Source organism: Meriones unguiculatus, chromosome 16 (assembly GCF_030254825.1).
Source record: "Meriones unguiculatus strain TT.TT164.6M chromosome 16, Bangor_MerUng_6.1, whole genome shotgun sequence".
Lineage (NCBI taxonomy): Eukaryota > Metazoa > Chordata > Mammalia > Rodentia > Muridae > Meriones > Meriones unguiculatus.
In genome coordinates, this window is record NC_083363.1 from 47,882,027 (window position 1) to 47,896,600 (window position 14,574).

The following is a 14,574-nucleotide window of genomic DNA, read 5'->3' on the forward strand; positions in this document are numbered from 1 at the left end:
ATAAGATTTAATGTATCTGGTTTTATGTTGAGGTCTTTGATTCATTTGGACTTGAGTTTTGTGCAGGGTTGGTAAGTCAATGGGCATCTTAGGCTTCCTGTGGGCCCACTAGTTATGGGAGTGAGGGATACCTCTGACAGTGATTATGTTGCCTGCTTTTTGGTCATTTCCCCCTGATGGGACTTCCCTACCAGGCCACAGGGGAGGAAAATGAACTCAGTCCTCATGCAAATAGATGAGCTGGGATGTCTGGGTAGGGGGCCTCCCCCATCCTGAGAAATAGGAGAGAGGAGATGTGAGAGGGAGGGTAGCGCTAGAGAAGAGGAAGGAGGGGCCTATAACTGACATGTAAATTGAATTAATAATAATAAAAAATATCTTGTATGCATGCCCCTAATCTAAGAGTTTCAACCCACTGCCTTGTGAAAACACTATGGTTACATGCTATTTTAGGCACTCTGTGTATGATAAAAAAAAAAAAAAAAGGTGAACTATTGTCTCATAGTTAGTAAAAGCCAGGGCTAGAATCTTAACCTGGCTCTTGATCTTTGGTTGACATGTGGTTTTATACATTATTTCTGACAAATTCTCATTGTTAGGCAAGATCTAGTATATATAGAAAGAAATGAAGAAGGCTATCCCAGAACAGGAGAAAGATCAATAACATATAAGGACTGCACATTATTGAGTTTGGGTTAGAGCATGGGATTTTGAACAAGAGATGTTCTATTAAAGAAGCTGGAAGGACAAGCAGGACTTGGTTATGAAGTCAAAGTTGTGGATATCTGGATATCTTGTAGTAATTAATATTCACTCTCATTCAACAAATTCCTGGCATCACACTTTGGATACCAGCTGAGGTAGAACCGTTAGAAATATTCATGGAAGAGTGGATATAGGTATTTGAGTTAGGAGACAACTCTTAATGACCTGGCAAGTGCAGCAGAAATATAGAATCTAGGGAAATGGCACAAGAATAAAAATTAAGAAAGTTATGAGAAATGAGTATGATAGAGAATAAAGGGAAAGCAGTATTAACAAAAATGACAAGTTTCAGATCTGGGCAAGGCCTGTGAGGATGGTAACGTTATCAGTACAAGTAGAAGACAGCAAAGTAGGAGGAGAGTAGGATCTGAAGAAGAGAGGAGATTTCATTTTGGACAGACATACAGTCTGAAGGAATAAACAAGATCCATGAAGATGTCCAGTAGGTAACTGAGTAAATGGACTCCATTCCAGGAAAGCACTCAAACTTGGGGCACAGATTTGGATATTTTTCTCCTGAAAGGTAGATGTACAAAGTAGTAAGAAAATTTAAGACTCCTTTCTTAGTCGGCGTTTTATTGCTGCAGCTAAATGGCATGACCGAAAAACAAGATGGGAAAGGGCTTATGTGGCTTACACTTCTAGATCACAATCTATCACTGGAGGACATCAGGACAGGAACTCAAGCAGGGCTGGAACCTGGAGGTAGAAGCTGATGCAGAGGCCATGGAGGAGTATGGCTTCCTGGCTTGCTTCCCGTTGCTTGCTCAGCCCTACCTTCTGATAGAGCCCAGGACCACCATTTCAGGGATGGCACCATCTACAATAGGCTGGGCCTTCCCCCACTGATCACTAATTGAGGAAATGCCTTACAGCTGTATCTCATGGAGACATTTCCTCAAACAGGCTCCTTCCTCCCTGATGCCCATAGCTTGTGTCAAATTGACAAACAAAACCAGCCAGTACAGTATCTGTGGGAGGAGAGGATGGTGGTTTGTCTTCCCTGTGAGCAATGGTATGTGCTTATTCACACAGGCATGTTATCTATTTGTGTTTTACTTCCTTAGATCGTACAGCATGCGACTCAGTAAATTTCCCTGTGTTTGTGAAGACATCTAAGAGAGATCAGGAGTTCTTGCAAAAGACACTGTCATTTTGTCAATGTAAGGATAGTTTGTTCTACCAATTTTTCGTCTGGGATCTACTAGGGAAGGGTCAGTCTCCGACAGCAACTTTACTTTGGGGACAGATCTTATCTTGGGAATTCATATGTAAAATTCTACTTTATGTTCTGGTCTTTATTACCCGAGTAGCAGAGATGCTACTCACAACTGCATTTTTAGTCAAGTGTAGCTCACGTGAGAAGGAAATGAAAGAACTAACCTGTGGGTTTTCCATCCTTTAGTGTAATAAGTCACTGTTAACACTGCAGTTAATAAGCTTATACTAATAAGGAGGGAACATGGGTATGGTGCTGCATTTTCACGTTTAGATCATTTATCTGAATTTAAAAACTCGCTTAAAATGTAAAAATTTGTCTCCTATTTTTAATAAGTTACTTATTTTTATTTTATGTGCATTGGTGTTTTGCCTACATGTATGTCTGTGAGAGGGTGTCAGGTCCCCTGGAACTGAAGTTACAGACAGTTGTGAGCAACTGTTCTGGTTGGAAGAGCAGCCCATGCTCTTAACCATTGAGCAATCTCTTCAGCTCCAAAGATTTATTTCATAGAAGGGAGATAATAATGAACCATTTGTGAGGCTTATATAGAATCTCTAGGTTAGGTTATTGAGTTTAAAGCTTCATTTTTATCTACTCCTTTTTTTTCTTCTTCTCCGAACAAGATGTTCAACACTTGGTTTCAAACTTGTCACATTTTTAAAAGACACTCCTTAAATAAGTTTTACAGAGCACTTTTGTGGTATTAACAACTCAATCCCAGTCAGGGCCTTCTAGAGCAGATGAAGAATGCCAAAGGCTCCTGAGGAAGCACAATCAGGAGTCCTGCACAGCAATATAACCATTGCTTAAAGCTGGGAGGCAATGCTAGAGTCAAGTCTTCAAAGTGAGCAAATAGAAGAGATGAGATAAAAGTGTGGTGTGCCTGTCTTTAACTCCTGGAGGACAGTTGCAAGCACATAAGGGTCTCTGGATGAGCCCACTTGTATTGATAACATCACACAGGGTGTAGTGTGTGAAAGCAATGGGCAGTTACTTCAAGGAATTAAATTTAAAATTGATTTCAAGATTCAGAGTTTAAGCTTTTCAGGAAAAAAATGGAGAACTGCAGTGGAGTCTTGTGTCTTGGCCACAGAGAAGAACAAATTTTACTGAATTGGGTTGGGGATATCATATGCATTTTTACTATGAAAAGGAATGAAAAAAAGTATAGCGTTATTATATCACATAATTCCACATTTTGTAATTCCATTTTTAAGGACTACTTTAAAACAAAAGAACATGACAGGGTTTGGACTTCTTGTGTTTTTGTTTGTTTGCTTTTTAGTGTTTTTTGGCATAGCTTGATGAGCCAGATATAATCACTGTGGACAGAGATGGTAGGTTTTGATTTGATCCATTAAAATGGATTTTGCAAAAGACACTGAATCTTAGAAATAAAGAGAATCTGTAGCAGATGATTACATTCAAATTTGTATTGAGTCACAAAGCTGGGTGACTTCTCATGTGTGCCAAAGTGGCCATGGCTCCTTGGCTGCAGAAAACTGATATTAGGCCTGATATTTTTCCCCAGGGGAACATTTACAGAGTTGTTACTTGCACTGCGCAGCAGAAGCATACAGCTAGGGGGCAGTGTTCATTACAGAGGGGACTCTAGGTATTAATTCCATTACATCTGCATATGCCTTTATAGATCAAAAATACCCACTGCTCTTCAGTCTTGTCTTTGTGCAAGTTCTCTGAGAACCCTTAATAGAATGCAAACTTCTAAGGCATATGGCTGCTTCTGATCTAGTGGACCAGGAGGCTTTAATGTAGGCAGTCTGCCACCCACATTAGGAAAGACACTGAGTATAATTTAGATCTGGTGCTTCTCATTAAAGTATATTCATTGGTAATTAACAATAACCTCGGCTTAAACAGTAACACATACACTCTCACATTCTGACATGCAAAAAAAAAAAAAGGATTTTCTCAATGCACGTCAATATGTTATAAAATGCTTTGCACAGCAACTATTAATTTTAATAGACATTTCTGTGTATGTTTTTTTAAAACTAAAAACAATAGAATTAACCATAAACATCTTTTTATTTTAGTAGACCAAGGTACTGGGAAATTATTTTTCTATTTTTATCTTTTTATAACTAATCAAAACAAACATACTCATGCTTAAATAGGTAGAGCAAAGTGTCTAACTAAAATATGACATAAAAAGAATGCATGTTTTAACAAGGTCCTAAACTGGATTTGCAAAAGACCCTACTGGGCCCTCTGGAGCTGTTACAATCTATTAAATTCAATTTATATAGGTGGAAAGTCCTTATTAGGCATTTTATGGTAATATGCGTTTTAAGGTGTCCCATGATAAATATTATCGTCACGACTAGACCATAACGGTTATTAGCTCAGTAAAATTAATAATATGCCTTTTAAATGATCCAAACTTTCAAAGACTCTCATGGGAGATCTATTCTATTCTATTCTATTCTATTCTATTCTATTCTATTCTATTCTATTCTAATGTTAGTGAACTATTGAAATATAACTTAAGGTATTTTTGAAAATGTTCATAAATAATAAACGAAACAGTTTCAGGATCTGGGTAGTTAAAGCTTCTACTCAACTACTCTTTAACAACTGTGTTTGTATCTCATCGTGACTCTCTTAGCATTTAGTTGTAAGCAGTCTTAATTTTTTTCTGACTAGGTCACTAATAAATGGGTCTAAATGAGATGTTGGAGTGTCCCTTCCTCCTTCTTTACTAGTCTAACAGGGCTGGAGTCATCCTTGGGCCACATAACTCTGGACCACAGGAATGATTAGATCGCATCGTGCTTGGCACCACTCATTTCTCGTCAATTCTTGTGACCTAAGCTCCTCTGCAAGTCTTAACTTGCTACTTCAGACAGTGGGTCATGCAGGTGAAAATCATAACACCCACTTTCCCACTGCAGAGCTTAGGCACACTGTAACTCTGAACCTTGTACTATCGAGATTTCAACACTGAAGAATTCAAGTTTTGCAATGCTGGTGGAAATAATTCTTCCCTAAAAGACATGTGTTGGGGTGCACTTTATGTTTTGAACCCTGTGAATGACAAATATTAAATACTAAATTCTTCCTCCTTGACTGTAGAAAACTGGCAAAGATCTGTACCATACCCCTTTCCCAAATGCTGTAGTAATACACCATTTTGCATAGTAGCAGGAAAGAAATCTAAAAAATAAAACTTGAAGTATAGAAGTGTTTGTCCATATGGCCTAATACTCTGCTTTGCCTTCCTGTGGCTTTGAGAAAGCATTCTGAACAAATGCACCCTGGGAAAGCAAAACATTCACTTGGCCTTCAGGTTACAGCCGATCATGGAGGGAAGAAGCCAAGATAGGGACTCCAGCCAGGAACCTGGAGGCAGGAACTGAAGCTGAGACCATAACGGGATTCTGCTTACTGGCTTTGCTGGCTTGCTACTCTTAGGCCATTGTCAGCCAGGGTTCTTATACAACCCAGGCCCACTGCCCGGGTATGTTAGCACTCACCTCGGACCAGGCACTCCTACATCAATTAGCAATTAAAAACTGCTTCACAGACATGCTCACAGTCCCATGGGACAACCTGCTAGAATCTCGGCTGGGCTTCTGTCTTCCCAGATGATAGGTAGACAATTGCAACTAACTATAACAAGGTGAGTTATGACCTAGAAAGTCTTAGACCTTGTCTCAAGAATAAAGTGGAGAAAAGTAGGGCGACAACCTTCATTAACCTTTGGCCGCCACTCATGGACACACACACGTCCACACCAGATGCCTAGTAAAAATTGTAACAAAGGTTACCTCTATAGCGGAAATTACAAGGCATTACTAAGAACAAAGAGAAAGCCATCTCTGGAAATCTGGCTTAAATAATAAATCCTCTTGTAGAGAACCAGAATTTGATTCCTAGCACCCACTACGGGCAGCTGACAACTGTCTGGAACTCCAGCTCCAGGAAATCCAATGCCTCTGGCCTCAATTGACATCAGCACTCATATGCTCATACCCACAAACACACATACGTACACATAACCAAAAAAAAAAAAAAGAAAAAGAAAAAAAGAAACCCCAAACAAGAAAAAAATGTAACTAGCTATATTATGAATTGGATGATTCTATAACTTTAAGATGAATTCCAATCAACTTACATACTAAAAAAACAACTCATTCAAAATCTCAGCAGGTTGTATGTGAGAGCCAAAACTCATGAGTTGGTTTTGAAATTGATATACAAATTCTAAGATACCAGTTTGCCCGAGACAACCTTAAAAGCTAGAGGTGTGTGTGTGTGTGTCTTGCTGAATGCTCACTGTAGATGTGTTACTTATCTGGCATCATATTGTTACAGGAACAGAAAACAAGCAGGCCAGGGGCTCAGTTTGGGACTTCTTCCCTCTTGTCTTCTTTTTCTACTTTCATTTCCATGTTTAATGTTTTAGTGGTTGCCACCTCCCTCCCATTGCTCCTGTGGCATTAAAATTGCGGCTCTCACAATTCTGCTTCAGTTTCATTATTGATTATTATAGCAATTACCTAAGCTGCTTTTCCATTCATCAGTACATTTCACATATGCTATATATTTTTTAATTTAATTTTATTTTTTTATTATTAGTTACATTTTATTAACTCTGTATCCCAAGTGTATTCTGCTCCCTTATTCCCTCCCAATCTCACCCTCCCTCCCTCATCTCTTCCCTGACCCTTTCCAAGTCCACTAATTGAGGAGGACCTCCTCCCCTTTCTTTAATTTAAAATTTTTCTAGGACTTGAGATTTAGCTCAGAAGTAGACTGCTTGGCTACTATGTGCAAGGCCTTATGTTTGAGGTCACAAGGACCATTAAAACACACACACACACACACACACACACACACACACACAAACAGGTCTTTCACTTGCTTGGTTAGAGTCACACCAAGGTACTTTATGTTATTAGTGGCTATTGTGAAGGGTGTTGTTACTCTGATTTCTTTCTCAGCCCTTTTGTCTTTGGTATACAGGAGGGCTTCTGATTTTTTTGAGTTAATTTTGTATCCAGCCACTTTGCTGAAGGTGTTCATTGGCTGAAGGAGTTCTCTGGTTGAATTTTTGGGATCACTCATGTATAGTATCATATCATCTACTAATAGTGAAACTTTGACCTCTTCCTTTCTGATTTGTATCCTTTTGGTCTCCTTTACTTGTCTTACTGCTTTAGCTAGGACTTCAAGTACTATTTTGAAGATATATGGAGAGAGTGGGCAGCCTTGCCTTGTTCCTGATTTCAGTGGGATTGATTTAAGTTTCTCTCCATTGAGTTTGGTGTTGGCTATAGGCTTGCTGTATATTGCTTTTACTATATTTAGGTATGTGCCTTGTATCCCTGATCTCTCCAAGACTTTAAACATGAATGGGTGTTGGATACAGGAGCCTACCACAGAGGGCCTCTGAAAGACTCTACCTAGCAGTGTATCAAAGCAGCTGTTGAGACTCATAACCAAACCTTCAGCAGACTGCAGGGAATCATATGAAAGAAGGGGGAGTTAGTACAACCTGGAGAGGACAGGAGCTCCACAAGAACCTAATATATCTGGGCACAGGGGTCTTTTATGAGACTGTATCTCCAACCAAGGACCATGTATAGATATAACCTATAACCCCTGCTCGGATGTAGCCCATGGTAGCTCAGTATCCAAGTGGGTACCCTAGTAAGGGGAACAGGGACTATTTCTGACATGAAGTCAATGGCTGACTCTTTGACACAACCCCCCCATCACCGAAAGAGGAGCAGCCTTGCTAGGCCACAGAGGTAGACATTGCAGCCAGTCCTGAAGAGACCTGATAAGCTGGGATCAGATGGAAGGGAAGGAGACCTCCCCTATCTGTGGACTTGGAAAGCGGCAGTGAGGAGATAAGGGAAGGAGGGTGGGGTTGGGAAGGAATGAGGGAACAGGCTACAGCTGGGATACAAAGTTAATAAACTGTAACTAACATTTTCAAAAATAAATAAACATGAATTATTAACTAGAAAAAAATAAAAATAAAAACCCACCAAAACAAATATATTGATATTATATACATAGGCTATATGTTAATACAGATGTTAAAATGTTACATGAATGACAATACCTAACATCTATGGATATATATAACAAAATATATATTTAGAAATTGTTATGAAGCCAGGCATGGTGGCACACACCTTTAGCCCCAGCACTTAGGGAGGAAAAGACAGGTGGCTCTCTGTGTGTTTGAGGCCAGCCTGGTCTCAAAGCAAGTCCAGGATAGCCAAGACTACAGAGGGAAACACTGTCTCAAAAAAAAAATAATAGTAGTTATGAATTTAACATTTATCAATACAAAACTTAGGAAATTCACACCATTGCAGTATTTAAAAAAATAAAGGTATATATAAAAGTTAAACAGTCAACAATTTCTTGTGTCCTTGCTATTTTCTTCTTTTCTTTTATTTACTTTTCAATATGTTGCATATCAGCCTAGGTTCCTGAGCACTCTACTGTTGAGCTGTATCTCCAGCACACTCAATTTTAAAATGGTTATCTACTCATCTGGATATCAAACTTTTATCAATGTGGTGCGTGCCCTTCCAGTTTATTTATGAAAATGTACACAATCACAACTGGATACATATATAAATTGTTATGTTTCAAACTATTTGGTTATTACATACATGTAGTATTACATTCTCTTTCAACATCACCTTCTATAAATTAATTTGTTTTACTCATATAGTCCTATTTTCTTAACTATTTCCATAATATTCTATGACAGACCTATACCATTATTTATTCAATTAGTTTCTGTTTCCAGTTTTGTCCATTATGAGTAAAACTGCAATAAACACCATTGTATTCCTTACAACTCAGCCCGCTACAAGGTTTGTACTGTATATGTAATAAGTGATACTTACATAACATTTGTGGGCCAACTGTGCAGATCTTAGTAAATGGCTGATTCAGCTGACTCCATTAGGACTTGTATTAAAGCTTTATGCTCCTTAAAGCCATAAACACCATCATTTGCCTGTGACATACTTCACAGGAGTAGGATTCTCAAGATGGTGATTGCTAGGTAAAAGGATTATGCATTTTTCATTTCTGAACAGATGTTGCCAAATTGCTTTCCCAAAGAGAATACAGCTCTGTGCATACCACCAGCAATGCATGGGCATGCCTTTGCCCTTGAATTCCATCCAGCAACAGGTGCCAAATGGGTGTTAAGTCACGTCACATAATTGCTTTAAATTACACATCACAGACTACCGTTAAGCTCCAGCTTTACCGTGTTAACATTGCGAGGTTGCTGTTTAGTGACTGCCTGGTCATAGATCTTACACACTTAAAAACTGAGTTACCTGGGTTTTTCCTTTCTCATCGGAACTTTAAAATCCTCCAGAAAGAGCAAATGTTCATTATTACTATATTAATAGAACTATCATTTTTAGTTGATTTTGCTTACAATGGTCCTGTACCATGCTCATTTTTATATGTGTAAGAAACAATCTTTTTTTTTCTGTCCTTTTCATGTTTTGGTATGTATACCCTGTTCTTAGTTTTCACAAATAAAACATATATTGCTTTGTACTGATTTTGACTTAACTCTTTCAACCATCTGGAATTTATTTTTGTGAAGATAAATTCAAAAGTTTCAGAGTCTCTATAGAAAAAATCCATCCTTCTTTACTTGATTGAAATATAAGAGTTAGTCTGATCATAGAACGGACAGGTCAGGTTCCAGGCTCCGAGTCTTATTCCTATATGTGATGTGATATTTACAGCGATGCAGAAATCTTATGGAATGTTAGTGTGGTGTGCTTCCCAGCCTTTGTCTAAGATGAAATTAAGAATGCTGTGATATCTTGGGCTGTTAAATTATCCTAACTCTTATATCCTCTGGAAAGAGCAAATGTTCATTACTACTATATTAATAGAACTATCATTTTTAGTTGATTTCATGTTATTTAATTTTCAAAAGAAACAATGGTGATGGAACTTTTACCTTTAGGGGTTAACTTCGCTTATTCAGTTTCTAATACAGTTTTTTTCTTTTTATTAGTAATATTTACTGTTGGATTTCAATAAAAATATTTTATCAGTGTGTATTACCCGGGGATTTTATTAAGTGTGCTACTTGATGTTATTCAAAGCTTCAGTCTATATTAACAGGACAGCTCAATTTACACCCTTTAATTGGCTAATGTAATGCACTTGGTAATTCCTTAACCAGAATCTCCATGGACATCCTAATCTTACCCTATTTGGCTCTTTGCTTAACAGTTCAATTCTATCTGCTAATGTCTTATTTAATACATTTCTATGTGTGCTTGTGAATGAAATCTAGCTTTCGTTTATGTTTCATTAGCTGAGTGATTGAATTATCTCAACTTCTTAGAAACTATCTTGTTTTATCTTAGAACATATTAAATATTTAAGCGACTTAAATATGGGTCAGCCCTTGCCTTCCACCTTATGTGCGAAAGGGTAATACAGCACATCTGAAATCTAAGCACTTCTTATGGAGAGATGAGATGCAAAGGCAGAAACTGAAGTGACAGAGAGCCTAGTACACAGCAGTGAACAAGAGACCCTGTCTCAAATAAGGTAGAATGTGAGGGCTGACATCCAAGAATGGTCTCTGACACAGACATGCACACACACACAAAAAAAAAAAAAAAAAAAACACAAAATACACACACACAGTTTGACATACCTTCTTCAATTCATGTGAGTGCATGTGTGGAGACAAAAACATGTATTTTTAAAAAAAATGTATCAAAGCTTTTTTCCTGTATTTCTCCTCCTTACTTTTTGTATTTTAAGTTACACCCCTACTTCTGTTCCTTCTCCATCTTTGGCTCCTCTCTCTCTCTCTCTCTCTCTCTCTCTGCCTATCTATCTGCCTCTCTAGCTTAGCTTGCAAAATCCAGTTATACATAAAATTTTTTTACTTCTGAAAAGCCAAGATGAAATCCTAGCAAAGAAACTGTTGAATAACATGCCAGCAGATTTATAGAGGAAACACAGAATCCCTGGTGTTTCTCTGACAGCTAGAAGAGCAAGATCATGAGTAAAGATGAGACACCTCGCCAGAAAATTGTTGAAATTTGGGTCAGTCTTCTTGTTGTTGTTACTGGTAGCCACTGTATCTGCTTGTTAGCAGGTATAATCAGTAACTCACCATAACACTTGACAAACAAAACCAAATCATGTTTGCTTCACAGAAGAAGTGGCTATATTTCATTTTACTTAGATAGATAGGCAGATAGATAGACAGATTGATTGATTTTTTTTTTTTTTTTTTTTTTTTTTTTTTTTACTCAAAAAGGAGCTTAGATGATTGGATTTATATCATTGTCTCAAGATTTTGGCTAGCAGACTAAACTTATACTAGAGGTCAAATTTGTCCTCCCCACTAGACTAAACTGTTCAGTTTTTATAAATTTTGAGTAGAAATGGAGAGCTTAACTAAAGTCATTCTTATGCTGCCTGAGGTTTTCCGAAGGAATTTTATCCTCTAATCTTCTGTCTGGAAGCTTCAGGTGGGTGTTCTCATAAGAGATTTCTCCCAGAAACATCCAGCTTCCTTACCCCAGTTGACTGGGGGTCTGATGGAACCTCTACTGAGGAAAGTTAGCTACAGGCATCAGCAACTGGATGCTTCCAGTGAACCTCTGATGTTCTTTCTTTGATGTTTCCCTCTCCACCATCTTTGGACATTCTGCCTGAAGCTGTACTTCAGTCATTTTCTAAGGAGCTCTTATTTCTCCTCCAGTGGTCACACTGCTTTCCATTTTGACACACACTACAGTCCTTCAGATTCCCTATACTCTCCCCATAATATAGTGCACTGAACGTTTGAACTTTCATCAGCCTCTTCTTACTCTTCAAACTCTTATTTACCCTTCAGTGTGCACTAATGAATAAGATTTGACCTAAATGTACCTCTATCTCCCAGGTAGCATGTGCTCCTTTCTCCTTATTCATACTACAACCTACACAAGCCACCATCAAACACTTCACACGTGTTCTTTGAGAGGAGGTTTAGTCTCTTTCATGTTATCTTAATGCTGAACACAGTAGCTCATCTGGAGGAGGTCCTAAATGATCAAAGAAATGGGTGATTGAACAAACAAACCTGTTCTAAAACCCAGCATGTGTTTTGAAGGGATTCTTGTCTCTTATTGAGTTTCATTGACATCAAAAAGGTTGGAAAAGAAATTGAATGCCTTTTAATTAACTGATTGTTGCTAGAAACCCCTGAGACCAAGACAGACATTAAGATAGAGAGCACAGATGAAAGACAGATACCCAGAGTTCATGGCAATCACCCATTGACATGAATCTCTGAGAATCTTGAATGGTAGGCTGGTCTGTGATACAATAATGTATCTTCATTTTTTAAATATAGATACATTAAAGGTATTTTAATAATGATTCTTGGTAGATATCTGGACTAAATTATTTCTGAAAGTAGTTTTAAGGAATTCATGAGAATAAGATGATCTCTAAAACATAGCCTGTGTTATAACTTCAGTTTATTTGATTGGGTTAATGTTTAACAAAGGATTAGTTGATAGGGATGGGTTAAATGCCAGTGAGGCAAGACAATGGTTAAGCAGCAATATTGTTTTATCTTCAGATGCATTTGGCTGTTGTTGCCCAGAAAGAGGATTGGGTGACAATGGCATGCCTTTTCTTATTCAACACTTATATTAGTGACTCAGGTCACCAGAATTCACATGTATAAGATTCACAACCATTACAAAGCTAAAAAAGGTGATAACTGTAATAGAATGGAGTTAGAGTCAACAATGAGACTTGAAGGCCACTGTTCTAAAAGAGGAGTGACCACATGCTTATATTCTGATTCAAGATAGTTACCTGATTGTAGGATAATCTATCCATATTTTCAGAGACTATTTCAGGATGCTTGTGATTCAAGAAGAGGCAACACAGCCCCATTCTCTGTTTTCTCAAGTGAAGACTTAGAAACAGCCATAACATTAACTGGATTCGGAAGCTGTTCATTTATTATACTGCCTAGGTGATTTGGTACTCACACACAAAAAAGAATAATTAGATTCATTTCTGAAATGCATCAGTAACCCAATGACATATAGCAGCATAGAAAGACTCTTAATTCTATCAGTAAATTGTTTGTAGCAGCTTTATTCATAATAGCCAGATCTGGAAACAACCTACATGTCCCTCAACCAAGGAATGGATACAGAAATTGTGGTACATTTATACAATGGAATACTACTAAGCAATTAAAAACAAGGAAATCATGAAATTTACAGGAAAATGGATGGGACTAGAAAAGATCATCCTGAGTAAGGTAACCCAGAGGCAGAAAGACACACTTGGCATATAGTCAGTTGTAAGTGGATATTAGCTATATAATATAGGATAAATATACTAAAATCTATACTCCTAAAGAAGCTAAACAACATGGAAGACTGTAGAAAAGATGCTTAATCCTCATTCAGTAGAGCAAACAGTATAGACATCGGAAGTAGGAGAAGACAGAGAGCAGGACAGGAACCTGCCACAGAGGGCCTCTGAAAGACTCTATCCAACAGGGTATCAAGCAGATGCTCAAACTCATAACCACTCTTTGGGCACTGTGCAGGGAATCTTATGGAAGAAAAGGGAGATAGAAAGACCTGGAGAGAATAGGAGCTCCACAAGGAGACCAACAGAACCCAAAAAAATCTGGGCTCAGCGGGCCCTGAAGAGACCAATACCCCAATCAAGGATCATGTATGTCGAGGACCTAAAACCACTGCTCAGATGTAGCCCATAGGCAGCTCAGTCTCCAAGTGAATTCCCTAGTAAGAGCAGCAGGGGCTGGATCTTTGATCACCTTCCCCTGCGGTGGTGTGCAGCCTTACAAGGCTACAGAGAAAGACAATACAGCCAGTCTTTTGAGACCTGATAGGCTAGGGTCAGACAGTAGGAGAGGAGGACCTCCCCTATCAGTGGACTAGGGGAAGGGGCATAGGAAAAGAAGAGGGAGGAGGGTAAGACTGGGAGGGGACAAGGGAGGAGGCTACAGTCAGGATACAAAATGAGTAAATTGCAATAAATAATAAACAAAAATTAAATTTACAAAGAGCCTGCAAATTTATCAATAAAGCACAATGAGATGCTGACTCTCACCTTAGATATTACCAATACACCTGAAAGTACAGCAGATGCCTTGAACTCTCTAAAAGATTCTCAGGTTGATTAATCAAAATAACAGATTTTGACTTAAAGCAAATAATTTATAATTGCCTTCCATCAGCATTAATGAGAAAGTTCCCCATCTAACAAAATTGGAAGAAAAGGTGAGAGCCAAGGTAGGTGACCACCTAACTTACCATTAACTAAGAAAGAATTTTTTATTCAACCTGAAGGCTGTTGTAAGATATGATCTCCATGAATCATCAGTCCACATTAAGTAAATCCTAAGTAGACGCCCTAACGTTGAGCTCCTGGAATGCAGCCAGCTCACACCATCTGCGTTGTAACAACCAGCAAGCTACACTCCTTGGGCTGGACAAAAGCAGGTACATAAAATAACATTCTATGAAATTCTTGCCCCGAGCATCCAG

At 38.3% G+C, this 14,574-nt stretch overlaps 1 protein-coding gene across 2 annotated transcripts in view; it reads right to left on the reverse strand.

Annotated features, from left to right (window-relative positions):
- Positions 1-14,574, reverse strand: part of Col19a1 (collagen type XIX alpha 1 chain) — a 324,630-nt gene that overhangs the window by 218,004 nt on the left and 92,052 nt on the right. The gene's annotated exons all lie outside the window — the stretch shown is intronic.